Source organism: Lissotriton vulgaris, chromosome 4_1 (genome assembly GCF_964263255.1).
Source record: "Lissotriton vulgaris chromosome 4_1, aLisVul1.2, whole genome shotgun sequence".
Taxonomy (NCBI): Eukaryota; Metazoa; Chordata; class Amphibia; order Caudata; family Salamandridae; genus Lissotriton; species Lissotriton vulgaris.
This window is the reverse complement of record NC_141691.1, coordinates 1,592,401,471-1,592,417,369: the sequence shown is the minus strand read 5'-3', so window position 1 is coordinate 1,592,417,369 and position 15,899 is coordinate 1,592,401,471. Positions and strand designations below refer to the sequence as shown.

At 47.9% G+C, this 15,899-nt stretch overlaps 1 protein-coding gene across 6 annotated transcripts in view; it reads right to left on the bottom strand.

Moving 5' to 3' along the window:
• Positions 1 to 15,899, bottom strand: part of CSPP1 (centrosome and spindle pole associated protein 1) — a 1,363,238-nt gene that overhangs the window by 304,090 nt on the left and 1,043,249 nt on the right. The window lies entirely within an intron of this gene.

Here is a 15,899-nt window from a genome sequence, read left to right as displayed (position 1 = left end):
TAGTGTGTATATATATTTGACATTTGAGGCAAGCAAATTTAGAGTGTCGCTTGTGTTGAGGGTGCTCTATACAGGAGCTGCTTTCCACCTAAGCTTGAGAACTACCCAGAGTTCTTTTTGCATAATTTATGCGTCACTCTACGCCTGAAAGTGTATTGTTTTGACTTATACTAGGTGCTCCCTTGTGTCTGGCAAAGCTATACCTCTCTGAAGAGCTCTAATGAGAGCAAAACACGTGTCAGGGTTGCTTTTATTCATTTCAGATTGGCTTGGTTGGTATTTTACCAATTCAAAGCGGTATACAATGCCTGGAGTGGTAAAAGGCTTTTGTTATTTAAACCCTTGTGTGCTGTTGACGAGCTCAGCTCGTCATGAGGGACGGTTGACCGCCCTCATGACGAGCTGAGCTCGTCACAGCCGTTGGAACGTTTGCACGCGGGGATAATTTTCCCGCTGTGCTGAACGTTCTAAAAACGGGTGCGGTGTGATGAGCTCAACTCGTCACGAGGGCAGCTCCGCTGTGCCTCATGACGAGCCGAGCTCGTCAGAAGCACAGCGGTGCCGCGGGTGGGAAACACCCCGCAGCCAAGGGGTTAACAGCTTGGCATGGACAGCGCTGTGCTAGTCCTATGTTTAAACATTTTGCTGTAGAAACTGCAAAAGACTTTGTCCCTTTCTATCTCTGCATGGATGGCACGCTAATCCTACGCTTAAAGACTGATAGAAAAATAGACATTTGGCGTGAGCAAATTTAGAGTGTCGCTGGGGTTGAGGGTGCTCTATACAGGAGCTGCTTTCCACCTAAACTTGAGAACTACCCAGAGGTCTCTGCTTCTTTTTTGCATAATTTATGCGTCACTCTATGACTGAAATTGTCTTGTTTTGACTTATACTAGGTGCTTCCTTGCGTCTGGCAAAGCTATACCTCTCTGAAGAGCTCTAATGAGAGCAAAACACATGTCAGGGGTTGCTTTTATTCATCTCAGGTGGGCCCTCCGTGAACCAGCACAGAAGGTGTGGGAACGTGAGGAGCAGAAGGCTCAAGGCGCGGAGGCAGAGGAAACATAAGGAAAAAGGAGAAATAGCCAAGAGCCCTGAGGAAGCGAAGAAGAAAGCGAGGCGGACCAAGATGGCGGGCGCTGAATAGGAAGACACAGAGGGGGCACCACGATACCGCAACACCGAACACGTCCAGAGACCCCAGAAGCGCTGGAAGAAACAGCGGGGTAAAGGCAGCGAACAGCGGCATACGCGGCAGCGTGAACCCCCAGCGAGCAAGCATCTAGAGCTCCGTCAAAAGAGAAAGGAGAAAGCGAAACCGAATCCCGCTAGCTGGAGGCGGCCATCTTAGTACCACAACGTCGCAAGAAGGTAGCGAACGCTCCAGTGGCAAATCGGAAGCACGCAGCCCACAGCGCCAACCAATGCCGGTTTCCGCCTCACAGGCGCAAGCAGACCTAAGACTTTAAAGAAACAAAGCAGCTAAAGCAAGCAACTAACCGGAGAGCGAGGAGAACAACAAGCGTAACAAGCGGTGGCGGCCATCTTAAGAAGGGCACGGAGTCGGCGAAAAAAGTTCCGGGGAAACACCGGCAGAAGGTCAGTGTGCAAGGCGCTAGAGGCAAGGAAATGGACGCAGGCCGGTGATGCGCTGATCATTAACGCACAACGCCCCAACCAGCCGAAGAGTGCTCACATCCCCAGCTATCTCAGGAAACTCGAGAAGGTTGCGAACGCTCTGGGGGCAAATCAGGAGCACGCAGCCCACAGCGCCAAACAACGCCAGTTTCCGCATCCCAGGCGCAGACCTAAGCCTTTAAAGGCACAAAGCAACTAAAGCAGGCAAGCAAGCAACTAACCGGAGAACCGTGAAGAACAACAAGAGTAACAAGCGGTGGCGGCCATCTTAAGTAGGGCATGAAGTCGGGGCAAAAGCTCCGGGGGGAGCACCGGCAGAAGGTCAGTGGGCAAGACGTGGGAGGCAAGGAACTGGGCGCAGGCCCGGTGGTGCGCTGATCATTAACGCAAGGCGCCCCAACCAGCCGAAGTGTGCTCACAACCCCTGCTAACGCAAGAAGCCACGGCGGGCATCTTGAGAGGGGCAGCAAGGGTAGGCGGCGGACATCTTAGATTGGGACAGCAAAGGGAAACCAGAGCAAGGACAGGCGCAACTCTATTACAGCGGCAGGAAGAGCCTACAGAGAGCCGGAAACCACACGGCAGTGCAGGCACCCAATATCAGCCAAAACACGTTGGAGCGGACGCAGGCCCAGGAGGCCCCCTAAACAGGCAATCGGAAACAGGGCAAAGTCTCAACGAAGGCAGCAATGAGCCACAGAGAACCTGGGAGCAGGCGTAAGCACGCAGCAACTGGGGAGGGGGAAAGCAAACACGCATCCCAACACCAAGCCAAGGAACACAGTGAACACAAGTGGGCACCAGGCACCTCAACCAACAGCCCCCCTGCTCAGATACAGAAGCTCTGGCGTCCGGGAAAACTAGAACAAGAACTGCGAGGTGGCCAAGCAGGTTCACATTTGGGGGCACCACAAAGAACAAAGATAGGACAATACAAACAACAGCCCACCACAAGGAGCCCAACAGGCGGATCAGCAAAAGAAGGACAGGCTGTCCATCTACCAGGAAAGAAGAGGCTTTGGAAGGATGTCGGTCAGTGACAACAAAAAAATTAGGGAGGACCTGGATTCACCAATCAAACTGAAGAGCATTCAGAACACGGAGACAGCAATGGACCTGCTCGTCAAAAAAATAACGGAAGCTAACGACCTGGCCAATGCCACCAAGAACTCCATGGACAATGTTCAGTTAGAACTCACAGCCATACGTGCAGACCAGAACAGAATAGCGAGCAGAGTAGGGGAAGCAGAAAGAAGAATTAGCGAAATAGAAGACAAATCAGACACCATGGACAGAGACGTACGTTACATTTCCAAGATCTCTAGTGACATGCAGAGACTGCTGGCGGAACAAGAAGACAAAAACAGGAAAGGGAACATCAGGATCCTAGGAGTGCCAGAAGAAGATGAAGAAGCGGCGGGCTCATGCGCAGCACTACTTGAGGTACTAATCCCCAAACTGACAGGCCTCAACTTCGAAAGAACTTTCGAGATCGACAAAGGGTACAGAGTACCGGCCATAGGACAACAGCACATGAAGGGCCCAAGAACAATCATTTGCAAACTCCTGAGAGCAAACCACACCGATGCGATCTTCGCCTTTGCACGTAAGGGCCAATCTCTCAACTGGAAGGGCAAAAAGATAATCATCACCCAGGACTTCTCAAAAGGCACGGTAGAAACAAGGAAGGGCTTCCTGGCGCTAAGAGACACTTTGAAGAAGGCCAAGATAAGGTGTAGCTTTGCAAGACCAGCAAAAATGAAAATATCAGACAGAAAAGGCACACGCTTGTTCGACGACCCGGCAGAGCTACGTAGATACCTTCAGGATCCAGATCAGGAGGAGATGGAACAAAACAGCCCGGGAACGGCAAAGAGAAGGGCCTCATCGGACGGCTCGGAGACAGGAGAAAATGAGGCAGCAGGTCGTGGATAAGAGACTCTGACACGAGACCACAGAGAAAAACGCAGACAACAACTACAACTACCTCAAAATGAAACGGACACCTACCTCATGATAAACGGAATGAAGAGCTAAAGACTACCAGACAAAGTATTACGAGACTCTCAGGAATGTTCACTGAAGGGCAGGCCCCAGGGATCAACAATAGATATCCTTTTATCGTATGCACAGCACGGAGGGAAGCAGGGGGTGGTTTTAATTTGTACCCGGTGGGGCAGAGGGCGGAGAACCGTTGCTGTCGCACGTTTACAGTACGTTGACGGGGGGAAGGGAGTGGGGGGGGGGGGTGGAGAGGGCCGGGGGGAAGGCCATGAAGCACGGACAATCACATCTTGGTGGAGCTATTTCTTCTTTTTTTCCTTCTTCCTTCTGCACATACACACATCCCCATTCCTATCCACACCCCGGGGGGGCCCAAAGACTGGTGACGGGCGGCGGTGCGACACCAGATACAGAGGTACAACATAGGAACCAGCTCAGTTAGCAGCGAGATAACGAAGGTACCATGACACCTGACACTCAGGCCCTAGCACAGATAGCCACAGACATCAAGATCGTTTCACTAAACGTCAAAGGCCTAAACCACCCCGTCAAGCGACGGAAGACATTAGAATACCTAAATAGACACAAAAGCAGATGTATACGTGCTCCAAGAAACCAGAGTATCCATAGAGGATGCCAACAGGCTCAAGGCAAACTGGATAAGCGAGGTTGTATGCTCACCAGCCGTCAATAAAAAGGGAGGGGTGATCACCATTATCAGCAAGAAAGCAAAGTTCAGGGTTCACGACAACGTAGCAGAGACACAAGGTAGGAGACTACTCACATGCATCAAAAGAGGCGAGGAAACCATGCACATAGCAAACATCTACGGGCCGAACGCAGCAGACAAAAAGTTCTGGGAGGAGGTAGAAAGCGAGCTCAGCAAGATCCCATTGGGGGAACTACTAATCACAGCGGGAAACATGAACCAGGCGATGGACAAAGCCATAGACAGGCACCCACACAGGCCTAGCCATGCTACACAAGAACAGAACACACTTAAAAACTTATGTACCAAATTTGCATTATCAGACCCATGGAGACTACAACACCCCAGCGCTAGAGAATACACATTCTACTCGAACCCCCACAACTCGTACAGTAGAATAGACTATATACTTATGTCAAACACACACACACACACCTGACTGACACAACGGAGATAGGACCCATAGCCATCTCAGATCATGCCCACATCTCCCTCTCCATAAGCGGGAAAGACAATGAAACACCAAGCAGAAGATGGCGCCTCAATAGCGACATACTAGAACACCCCGCTAACATCACTGAAATAGAAGAGGCTATCAAAGAATATCTCCAATACAGTGACACAGAAGACACAGAAGTCATGACACTGTGGGAAGCACTAAAAGCCACAATAAGAGGGAAACTCCTAAGCATTAAGGCAAGAATGAACAGAGGCAGGAACAAAAAAATTAGAGAGCTGGAGGAGCAGATAAAGGAGCTAGAAGGGAACCACACTGTAAATTTACTGGACAGGAACACACTTACGACACTCACAAAGAAAAAGTACGACCTCAACAGAATATTAAGCGAGAGGGCCTCCACATGGATCAACAAATACAAATCCATAAACTTATGCTCAGCAAACAAAGCAGGAAGGGCACTAGCAGGATACTTAAAAGCCAAACAGAGGCAACACTCAGTTGCAGCAATCACCGACATAGACAACAAAACACACACGGCAAACAAACAAATCCTCGAAACGTTCAGGAGGTTCTATAAGGAACTATACACAGCCGACACATCACTGGAGGCAGACGGGGGGGGGGCAAGCCTGCTAGAGAAACTAGACCTACCCAAACTAAGCATCGATCAAAGAGAGGCGCTAGACCAAAACATAAACAGAACAGAAGTAGGAATGGCCATAGACTTGCTAAAAGCCAACAAAGCCCCAGGGCCAGACGGCTTCACGGCAACATTTTACAAACAGTTCCAACCGCTGCTCAAAGACACACTGGTCAGAGTCTTCCAGACATGTGCGGAAAAGGGGAACATGACAGACTCAATGGCGGAGGCAAACATTATTGTCATCCCCAAAGAAGGGACGGACCCTCAGTTCCCACAAAACTACAGGCCAATCTCCTTAATAAACATTGATTGTAAAATCTACGCAAAAGTAATGGCAGCGAGACTAAATGCATATCTTCCCTTTCTCATACACAAAACGCAAGTGGGCTATCTGAAAAACAGACTATCACAAGACAACACCAGACTGCTCTGCCACCTAATAAACCGCACTGCAAACAGTACGGAAAAGGCCGTTATGATCGCGCTAGACGCAGAAAAGGCCTTCGATAGAGTCTCGTGGCCATTCCTAGACCAATGTATGCGCAAATTCGGACTTGGGGAGAGATACAGAGGCATGATCATGTCTCTGTACAAAAACCCCCGGGCTCGAGTGGTGGTCAATGCGGCCACATCAGAAACACTCACCCTAGGCAGAGGGACAAGACAAGGGTGCCCTTTATCACCAGGGCTATTCCTGCTGGCACTAGAGCCACTCCTCCACATGATTAGGTCGAACCCGCGGATCACAGGAGTGCAAGTAGAGGGTCAAGCCTTCAAGCTAGCAGCGTACGCGGATGACATCCTGATCACATCAAGCAAGCCACAAGAGTCAATAGAAGCACTCGTACAAACAATAGAGGAGTACGCACAGGTCTCAGGTTACAAACTTAACAGGGATAAATCCGAATGCAAACCGATGAACTGCCACACCACCAGAACAGTCCTAGGAACGTCCGGACTGGCGTGGCAAACAAAACCCCTAAAATATCTTGGCCCCCTCTTCGGGAGGGACCGTAGATCAACCTTAGACCACAACGAGGAAGCGATGCTGAAAAAGATTAAGACCAAGCTAGAAACATGGGGCCCCAAATTTATTAGCTGGTGGGGAAGAATTGAGATAATCAAGATGATGGTCACCCCTATGCTAAACTACTTGCTGTCCATGCTGCCACTTACTCTAACAACGGATTTCCACAAACACATGGACAAAGCTATCAATACGTTCCTATGTGGGGGGGGGGTGGGGGGCAAGAATCAGCCTAGCATAACTCAGACTTAAAAAAGAACAGGGAGGACTGAACCTCACAAACTACAAGACCTTCCAAACGGCATGCCTTCCCAAACAGGGATTACACTGGGTTGCCCCCACACCAGAGTACATGCTGGTATGGCTGGACCTGGAAAGGGGCATTCTAGGAGGAGCAGACCCGATCATGGCGCTTACGGCAAACAGACACCCAGAAGTCAAAAATGCGATACTCCGGAACACAAAAACAGCGCTACTGAGAGTAGATAGGGAACTTGAAGTAAGCATCAGAGGTACCAAATAGGAGTCATTATGGCATAACCCCAAAATCACATACAAAGGGAAGGCGCTAGATAGCAAAGAGTGGTATAACAGAGGAATTACGACACCAGCACAACTAGAAGTAGGAAACAACCCACTCACCTACAAGGCACTGCAGCAGATAACCAGACTACCAAACAAGGAATTCTATGAATTCCTAAGAATCAAAGCAGCCATCACCAGGGCAAACCTCTCCAAACACAAACCAACCATCATACAGTATGCACAGAATCTAAACAAGACAGGCCACCAAACAGCGCAGATCTACAAACTAATCACACCACGCACCACAGCTCTAAACAACAAAACAATAGCCTTCTTGGAGGAGATTATACAGAGACCGCTAAACGAAGAGGAGAGGGCTAGAGTATGGACATCAGCGTCCAAAAACAAAATAACACCGCAGTTGGCACAAACAAAATACTGGATACTACACAGACTACACTGGACACCAGCGAGACTAGAAACCGTGGGGGCAAGTGGAAGTAGCACCTGCTGGATCTGCCATAAAGCAAGGGGAGACCTAGCCCACATGATATACGAATGTCCCAAAGTTAAAACATTCTGGAACAAAGTATACAACCTCATAGACACAATCACAGGATGCCAGACACAACGAGGCCTAGCGGGTATTGCCACAGCCGTCCTAGCACCACAGCTTCAGTCCAAAGAAGAACGTGAACTAATCGACGTTCTGCTGACGGCAGCGGAGAAAAGTATCCTGGGGAACTGGAAGAACACTAGCAAAGCCACCTTTAAACGCTGGTTCAACTGGGTTACATTCCTTCGGGGGGCAGACAACATTACCGCCAAAAACAAGGCGGCAAACCATACAGCCAAAGAGGACATGTGGGAAGCCCTCGATGCCCACCTGAGGCAGTAAACCATAAACCCCCCCCCCCCCCCTCTCTCCTCTCTCTGGCTCCACTATGCCAAAGTACACATTGTAAGAGCTGCCCAAAGCAAGACAACTGTTTTATTTCTGTATATGTAAAATTTATTTTCAATAAAATATTTTGAAATACAAAGACTTTGATAGAAAAACAGACATTTGACGTGAGCAAAATTGGGGTGTCGTCGGGGTTGAGGGTGCTCCATACAGGAGCTGCTTTCCACCTAAACTTGAGAACTACCCAGAGGTCTCTGCTTCTTTTTTTGCATTACATACATATATATATATATACATACATATATATATATATAAATCCATCTATACTAATATAATAAAGAGAGAGCCCAAACCTTTGAGGCGGGTAATCTCAGGAACCACAACACCAATCACAACACCCAATACAGCGTTGGAAAGGGCAGTTGCAGCAGAAGGACATAGGCTATGCATACGCCCACCATATACATTTAAAAGGTAAAAGAACCGTGCCAGCAAAGTAGTCCCTTGTGGGCGTGTCTGCGGTGTGCTGGGGGCGTGACAAACGCTGGGGGCGTGTGGTACTTTCCGCCCTTCATGCCATGTCTCATATCGTGTCGTGTGCTGTGGGCGTGTGCTGGGGGCGTGTGCGGGGCGCGGAATTACGGGGAAAAAAAGCGAGCGTTGTGCCCAATATTTCATTGTTTTTCCTTCCCAGGTTCTGTACATTCCAGCTCCGGGTGTCCAGCCTGCTCCCTTTAAACACCCCTGCACCCCATAATCATAACCCACCCTTACTCCTTAAAATACCCCAACACCCTTAAACACTAACCCATCTTAACCCTATAAATATACCCTGTACCCCAAAACCCAAACCTATCCCTATACACTAAAAATACCCCTGTACCCCAAAACCCAAACCTAGCCCTGAACCCTATAAATACCCCTGTACCTCAAAACCCAAACCTACCCCTGAATCCTATAAATACCCCTGTACCCCAAAACCCAAACCTAGCCCTGAACCCTAAAAATACCCCTGTACCCCAAACCTACCCCTGAACCTTAAAATACCCCTGTACCCCCAAGCCTTGTCCTGAACCCTTAAAATACCCCTGTACCCCAAAAACCCAAACCTACCCCTGAACCCTAAAAATACCCCTGTACCCCAAAACCCAAACTTAGCCCTGAACCATGAAAATAACCCTGTACCACAAAACCCAAACCTACCTCTGAACCCTAAAATACCCCTGTACCCCAACTCAAACCTAGCCCTGAACCCTAAAAAATACCCCTGTACCCCAAAACACAAACCTAGCCCCGAACCCTTAAAATACCCCTATACCTCAAAACCCAAACCTACCCCATAACCCTAAAAATACCCCTATACCCCAAAACCCAAACCTATACCTAAACCCTAAAACTACCCCTGTACCCTTTAACCCAAAACTAGATTTGAACCCTTAAAATACCCAAACACCCCAAAAGATATACCTCGGTACCCCAAAACATATACCCCTATACCCATACTTACCTTAACCAAACATTTAAAAAAACATGCTTTTACCATTCATGCATTTACAACGAATTTCGTTGTAAATGTATGCATGTTAAAAGCATATAAAATGTACTGCCATGCGTTATAATGGCATTGCGGAGTCATGGTACTTTCGTAATGAAAGTATGCGGAGTGATGGTATGCGGAAAGAAAGTTGCGTAGTAATGGGTGTTTACCCTCCCCCGGTAAGTACATTGGTGGCACGGCGGCCCACATCTCCAGCAACATACTCCTATTTTTTCACCACTGATTTGAAAAATGCACAGGATCCTCTCATTGATGGCCAGCACCGACATACACTTTTAGACACACCTCCCGCCACAAGTTCTAGAATTGCTAACTTTAGAGCTAGGGAGCTACGTTCGAATCTCGGCATCAGCTCAACATCCTGTGATTCCAGGCAAATCGCTTTGTCTCCCCGTGCCTACCACAAATGAATGTGTTCTTCTGTAATGTAAATTGTGCTCATGCCATGTTGTCGAGGTCGCGCCATATAATATTGCAAGGAAAAATAAAGTAGGGAAACTCGAGTTCACACACTACTGAACACGCACTCTTAAGTGCATCAGCAGTGCACTGTGAATCGGAGCGTTTCACAGGCCTGTCACAGATAAGAAATGCCATCAAAACGAAATCCTACTAAACAATATACTACTGGCCGGCAGCAATTCATACCCGGACAACGTTGGGACGGGCTGCTAGTACTAATATAATAAAGAGAGAGCCCAAACCTTTGAGGCGGGTAATCTCAGGAACCACAGCACCAATCACAACATCCAATACAGCGTTGGAAAGGGCAGTTGCAGCAGAAGGACATAGGCTACGCAGACGCCCACCATATACATTTAAAAGGTAAAAGAACCGTGCCAGCAAAGCAGTCCCTTGTGGGCGTGTCTGCGTTGTGCTGTGAGCGTTTGGTGGGGGCGTGACAAACGCTGGGGGCGTGTGGTACGTTCCGCCCTTCATGCCATGTCTCATATCGTGTGCTAATCCCACCCTGCTCCCTTTAAATACCCCTGCACCCCATAATCATAACCCACCCTTACTCCTTAAAATACCCCAACAGCCGTAAACACTAACCCATCCTAACCCTATAAAAATACCCTTGTACCCCAAAACCCAAACCTAGCCCTGAACGCTATAAATACCCCTGTACCTCAAAACCCAAACCTAGCCCTGAACCCTAAAAATACCACTGTACCCCAAAACCCAAACCTAGCCCTGAACCCTAAAAATACCACTGTACCCCAAAACCCAAACCTAGCCCTGAACCCTAAAAATACCACTGTTCCCCAAAACCCAAACCTAGCCCTGAACCCTAAAATACCCCTGTACCCCAAAACCCAAACCTAGCCCGAACCCTTAAAATACCCCTGTACCCCAAAACCCAAACCTACCCCTGAACCCTAAAAATACCCCTGTGAGGTTCCGTGAGAATCGTGACGGCGTTTTCGACTCGTTCGAATATGGACAAGTTTGATATCTATGAACCGCAAATGACGAGTTTAGTGGGTGTACGCGTTTTCGCTATACTACTTTGCATCGTTCGTCTTATTCGTGGGGTTCTTCATCTGAACCCACGGGTTCCATTTTAGATACGGCATCCATTTTGTTTCTTGCCCTCAAGTAGCCAGCGAACAGACGCCGTCCTCTTCGTGACCCTGGGTTCCCAAGAACTTGCGGAAAACACGTGTTCCTTTGAGGGTGTCTTTATGACGAGGGGGATGACACAGCAAAGGCAGATGGCTCCGCTCGGGGCTCATCTTGCCGTGCCGGGCTATTGTTTCAGCCGTGCATGCATTAAGCACGAGTCCTTTGATCCTGCAATCACGCTTCCGATATTGCCCCCTACACTCTTTACCAATCTGTTGTCTGTTTTCTGTCTTCCTTGCACCTGTTTCTGCCTCTTCCCTTAACTCGCTTACAGCCAGAATGGAATGCGCCTAATGATGGGATGATGTGCTTTTACAGTTGGGAACCGGCGATGTTACTGTAATTATGTTCCGGGCCTCTGAATACATGAAAGTGACCTTTTTGAAGTTTACTGTGGGAACTGAGTTGTAACCTTTTGTTCGCCATGTTGTGCTATGACTAAGATATGTATAAAAGGAGCGATCCACATTTGCAATTTGAAGCAGTCTCCTAGAACCTACACGTGTTGTACTTCTCGCAACTTCTGTATTCCCTGCAGTAAATAAACCTCGATCTTTGACGCCGAAGGAAGTGTCCCGTGTCTCTGTGTTTTGTACGCCGGAACAGGTAAACCACGAAGGTTTCAGGTGTTGTCCCCTGGTACCGCTGGGCCTTAGAAAAGCCCAGTCCTTCAGTTGGCGCCCAACGTGAGGCGACATCAACGGTACCGGTCCAAAGCCCGACGATCGTGAGGAACTTCGTGTGAAATCTCCAAGGGAAGGTGCACCCCGCTTCATCGATCCTGTTGTCGAAATAAGTGGCCCGAAGACTTTTCCCGCGAAGATCCCCGCCTCCTAACGGCTGCGACGGACTGATGCCCTGACTGTCGACCTGTTTTGGCGCCTGGCGTAGACCTTTGTACAACGAGACGATAGACGGGCCTTCCTGGTGACGCCATTGATCTTTCAGTTAAGTATTTGTGGGTCGCTCCCAGTCCTTAGTTGTTGGTTCCTTTATGGGGCCTTTGCTTTGTTGTTGAAACTTGGTTATATGCATGGTTCCATTGCATTTGTGGTTCTTAGTTGTTGGTTCTTAGTTGTTGGGTTTTATTTGACGATTGCAATTGCCAAAAACCGAAGGTCTTGCATTTTTGCGAGGATATCGTAATTCGATAACCCTTGAAGTTTGGAGACTCGGTTAGTGTGCACGATGCCTGGCCGTAGTACTTTGTTTAGTTGCTTTAAATGTTGCGATACGGATTCCCGATTGGAGGGCTCATGTCCGATACCTCCGGTTGGAACTCCGATCTATGAGCTCTATAGTCGCCACGGAGTGGGTCCTATCGTGTATAATGATTATTGTATCCGCTATACCAAGGATGATGGTGTCCTTAGTTGGCCACCCCATGGTAGTTTCGAAACTGCAATTTTGGATAATCTTGAAGCAAGATTGTTTAAAAAGAAATCTAGGCCGGCCATGTTTGATTCCTTTCGGTTATGGCGCAAAGAGGCCAAGCAGAAAGAAATCAAGCAGATTAAGAAAAATAAGAGGGAAGGTATCGTTACGGTGATGAGAAATGCAGAGCAGTTTCAGCGAGACAAAGAAGAGAAGGAAAAAGAAGTTTTTGCTAGACTGCAACATATGGCGGTGGATAAATGTTATCCGGGTTTACCGTCGAGTTCTGATAAGAAAGGAGATGAAGTGGTAGAGGACCCTTTGTTGTCCTATCTACTGAAATCGCCACCTCCATATGCACAGGATACTACAGCTCCTGTGGTTCCTCCTGTTCCTCAACCTGCTGTCCCGGCAGCTGCTGGTCAGCCTGTCGTTGGTCCTGTTCTCCCGAATACTCTTGTTCCTCAAGTTGTCCCTGCTCCCTTACCTGCTCTTCTTCGTACTGCTCCACTGCCTATACCTGATCAGTCTATTGTTCCCGCTACTTCTGCTCTTTCGACTGCTCCTGCTGTTCCTACTTTTAGTCCTCATGTTGTTGCTCCTGTACTTCTCTCTTCTTCCCCTTCTGTTCGTAGTCGCATACCTAATGCTGTGGCTAATCTTTACTCTCCATTTGGACCAATTCTTGGGTCCGATGTTTCCAATGTCTCCCAGAGACGAAGTAAAATTCCTGATGGTAGGGAGAGTGATACGTCAGTGAAAATGTCGCGTAAATGGATTAGGTATCCTGTTAAATACACCCCGCGCATGGTTTGTGAGACGTTCTCTCAATTTAATGAGCCCACGCAGAGATTCGTGTTTGAGGAAATGTGTAAGGCCCTACGAGAAGAATGGGATAATGATGAGATAGACAATGTACCGTCTGGAATGACTGAACTCCAGAATCAGTTTTCGCGCGGTATGCTTGTGGGTACTAATGTTCGTCGCGCTTTAGAACGCCTCCTATCTTTTAGATCTATAGTACAACCTCGAGCACTGTTTAAAAACGAAACTGAGGAATGGATGGCAACACCTGGTCAGTATCCTATGCCAGAAGTTCCCCCAGTGTGGATGCCAGGTGATGCGCAGGCTAATCCTATTATTTTGCCACACTTCCAGAGAGTGTGGATACACCTCCCATGGAAGCGATCGGAGGTTTTGCAGGTGAAGCAATCTTTGCCTGATCCACGAAAGAATCCGGCAGGTTATTATAAAGAGTTATCCCAACTAGTGGATGCTACTATTATGAACCTTGCCGACATTGATATGTTGTTTGGTAACGTAGTACCTCAACCAATTTGGGCGAAAATTCGTCAAGAGAATCACGCAGCCGAGTTAGGCGGTGATTGGGCTGCTCTTGCGGCGGCTGACGTACGACAAGTAGGTGGGGCTAAGCCTGAACAGCTCATTACTGATCTGCCCCAAAGAATAATTACACTTATGAAGACACTTATGCCAGCAATGAGAGTTAACTGGGATAAATTGTCTGCGTGCAAGCAAAAGAAAGACGAGAGTGTCTCTGATTTCTTTACGAGATTTGAGGAGGCATTCATCGATCACAGTGGTCAGGATATGAGCACTGAGGGAGGTCAGCGATTATTTGTAGACAAATTTGTATCGAATTTGTTGCCTGAACTCAGCAACAAGTTGAAAAATTCTGAAAGTTCGTGGGCTGTTTCTACTACTGCGCAAATATTAGCTACGGCTCAATACTATGAAAATAGAGAGAAGGAAGAAAATGATCGTGCGGATAAGAAAACGAAGGAGCTTAAAACTAAGGTTTTGTTGCAGCAAGCGTATCCTCCGCACTCGAATCAAAATGACTCACAACAGCAAAATCGATCGCAATCACAGTCTTCTAGGACGCAGTCGCGTACTGACTCCTCTACACCAAGATCTATGCTTGGATATAATCAATGTGCATATTGTAGGGTTGAGGGTCATTTGAAGTTTAATTGTCTGGCTTTGCGTGACCGAAATAATGGTGTTTCGGCTCGGGGAGGTCGTAGTGGTCCTCAACAGGCTTCACGTGGTAGAGGCCGTGGTACTTCTCAAAATCAGAATGAGCGTTCTATGTCCTCATCAGACTCGAACAATTGCTTCGATCAGTGAAATGTATTGTCTGGTAGATCTGCACAATATCATGTGGACGATTGTTACGTGGAACATGATATCGATGCTGACGGTAGTTACTAGGACAGCCATAGACAAATAGAGGGAGTAGTATCAGTTCCGGTTGATCAGAGAGGGCCTTACGTCGCAGTTGCCACATCGGGCGTGGTTGAGACTTTTCTGTTGGACACTGGTGCAGCGAAAAGTTCCATCATGCATTCGAAACTCCCTGGCGCACCTTTGTCTGGCTTAACTAATGTTTCCGTTGGATTCTCTGGCACCCCCGTTAGCAATCCAGTTTCTAGACCTTTGCCCCTTATAATTGGGCCGCGTGAGCTAGAAGCTCCTTTGATTTTGACTACTGGTTGTGGTGAGAATCTTTTGGGCCTGGATTTGTTTAAACGGTTATATGCGACTCTGTACTGTTCTCCTGCGGGAGTGGAGCTTACATTAGGGCAGAGAATGATCTCTCCTATGTATTTGTCAACCGATAATCTCCCACCGGAATTGAGTTCTCTTCCTGAGTCTTTGTGGCCAACAGGTCCAAATGATGTGGGCCTGCTGGACATATCACCTTATGTCGTCCAATTGAAATCAAATGTGCGGTTCCCACGTATTCCCCAATATCGTATCTCTCTTGATGGTGAGCGAGCGCTATTAGCGATCATTTACAACTTGATCAAGAAGGATGTTATCGAGGAAACTCGGGGAAATGTGTGTAACAGTCCTGTGTTACCTATTCTAAAACAGACTGACCCATCCAAACCTCCTGTGTATCGTTTTGTCATTGATTTACGGGAGGTAAATAAAATTGTGATTCCACAATATCCTGTGGTTCCTGACATTACGGCTTTACTGACTCTGATTCCAGCCTCTGCTTGTTGGTTCTCGGTAATCGATTTGAAGAATGCTTTCTTTAGCATTCCGATTGCTGAGGAAAGCTGAGATCTATTCGGTTTCTCATTAGGAGGTCTCAGCTTTAGGTTCAAACGCGCTCCTCAGGGCTACTGTGAGAGTCCATCGATCTACAGCCAAGCTCTTAAAAGTCAACTTGACGAGTTTGTATTACCGGCTGGTGCGGCCTTGATTCAAAACGTTGATGATCTGTTAGTGGCTGCTGACACTAACGAAATTTGCAAAGCCGCTACAGTATCGCTGTTACAGCATCTATGTGATTTACATCACAAGGTGTCACCTTCTAAGCTGCAATATTGTTGTCAAGAAGTAACCTATCTAGGTCACTTATTGTCAAAGGAGGGAAGAAGGTTGACCCCAGAGAG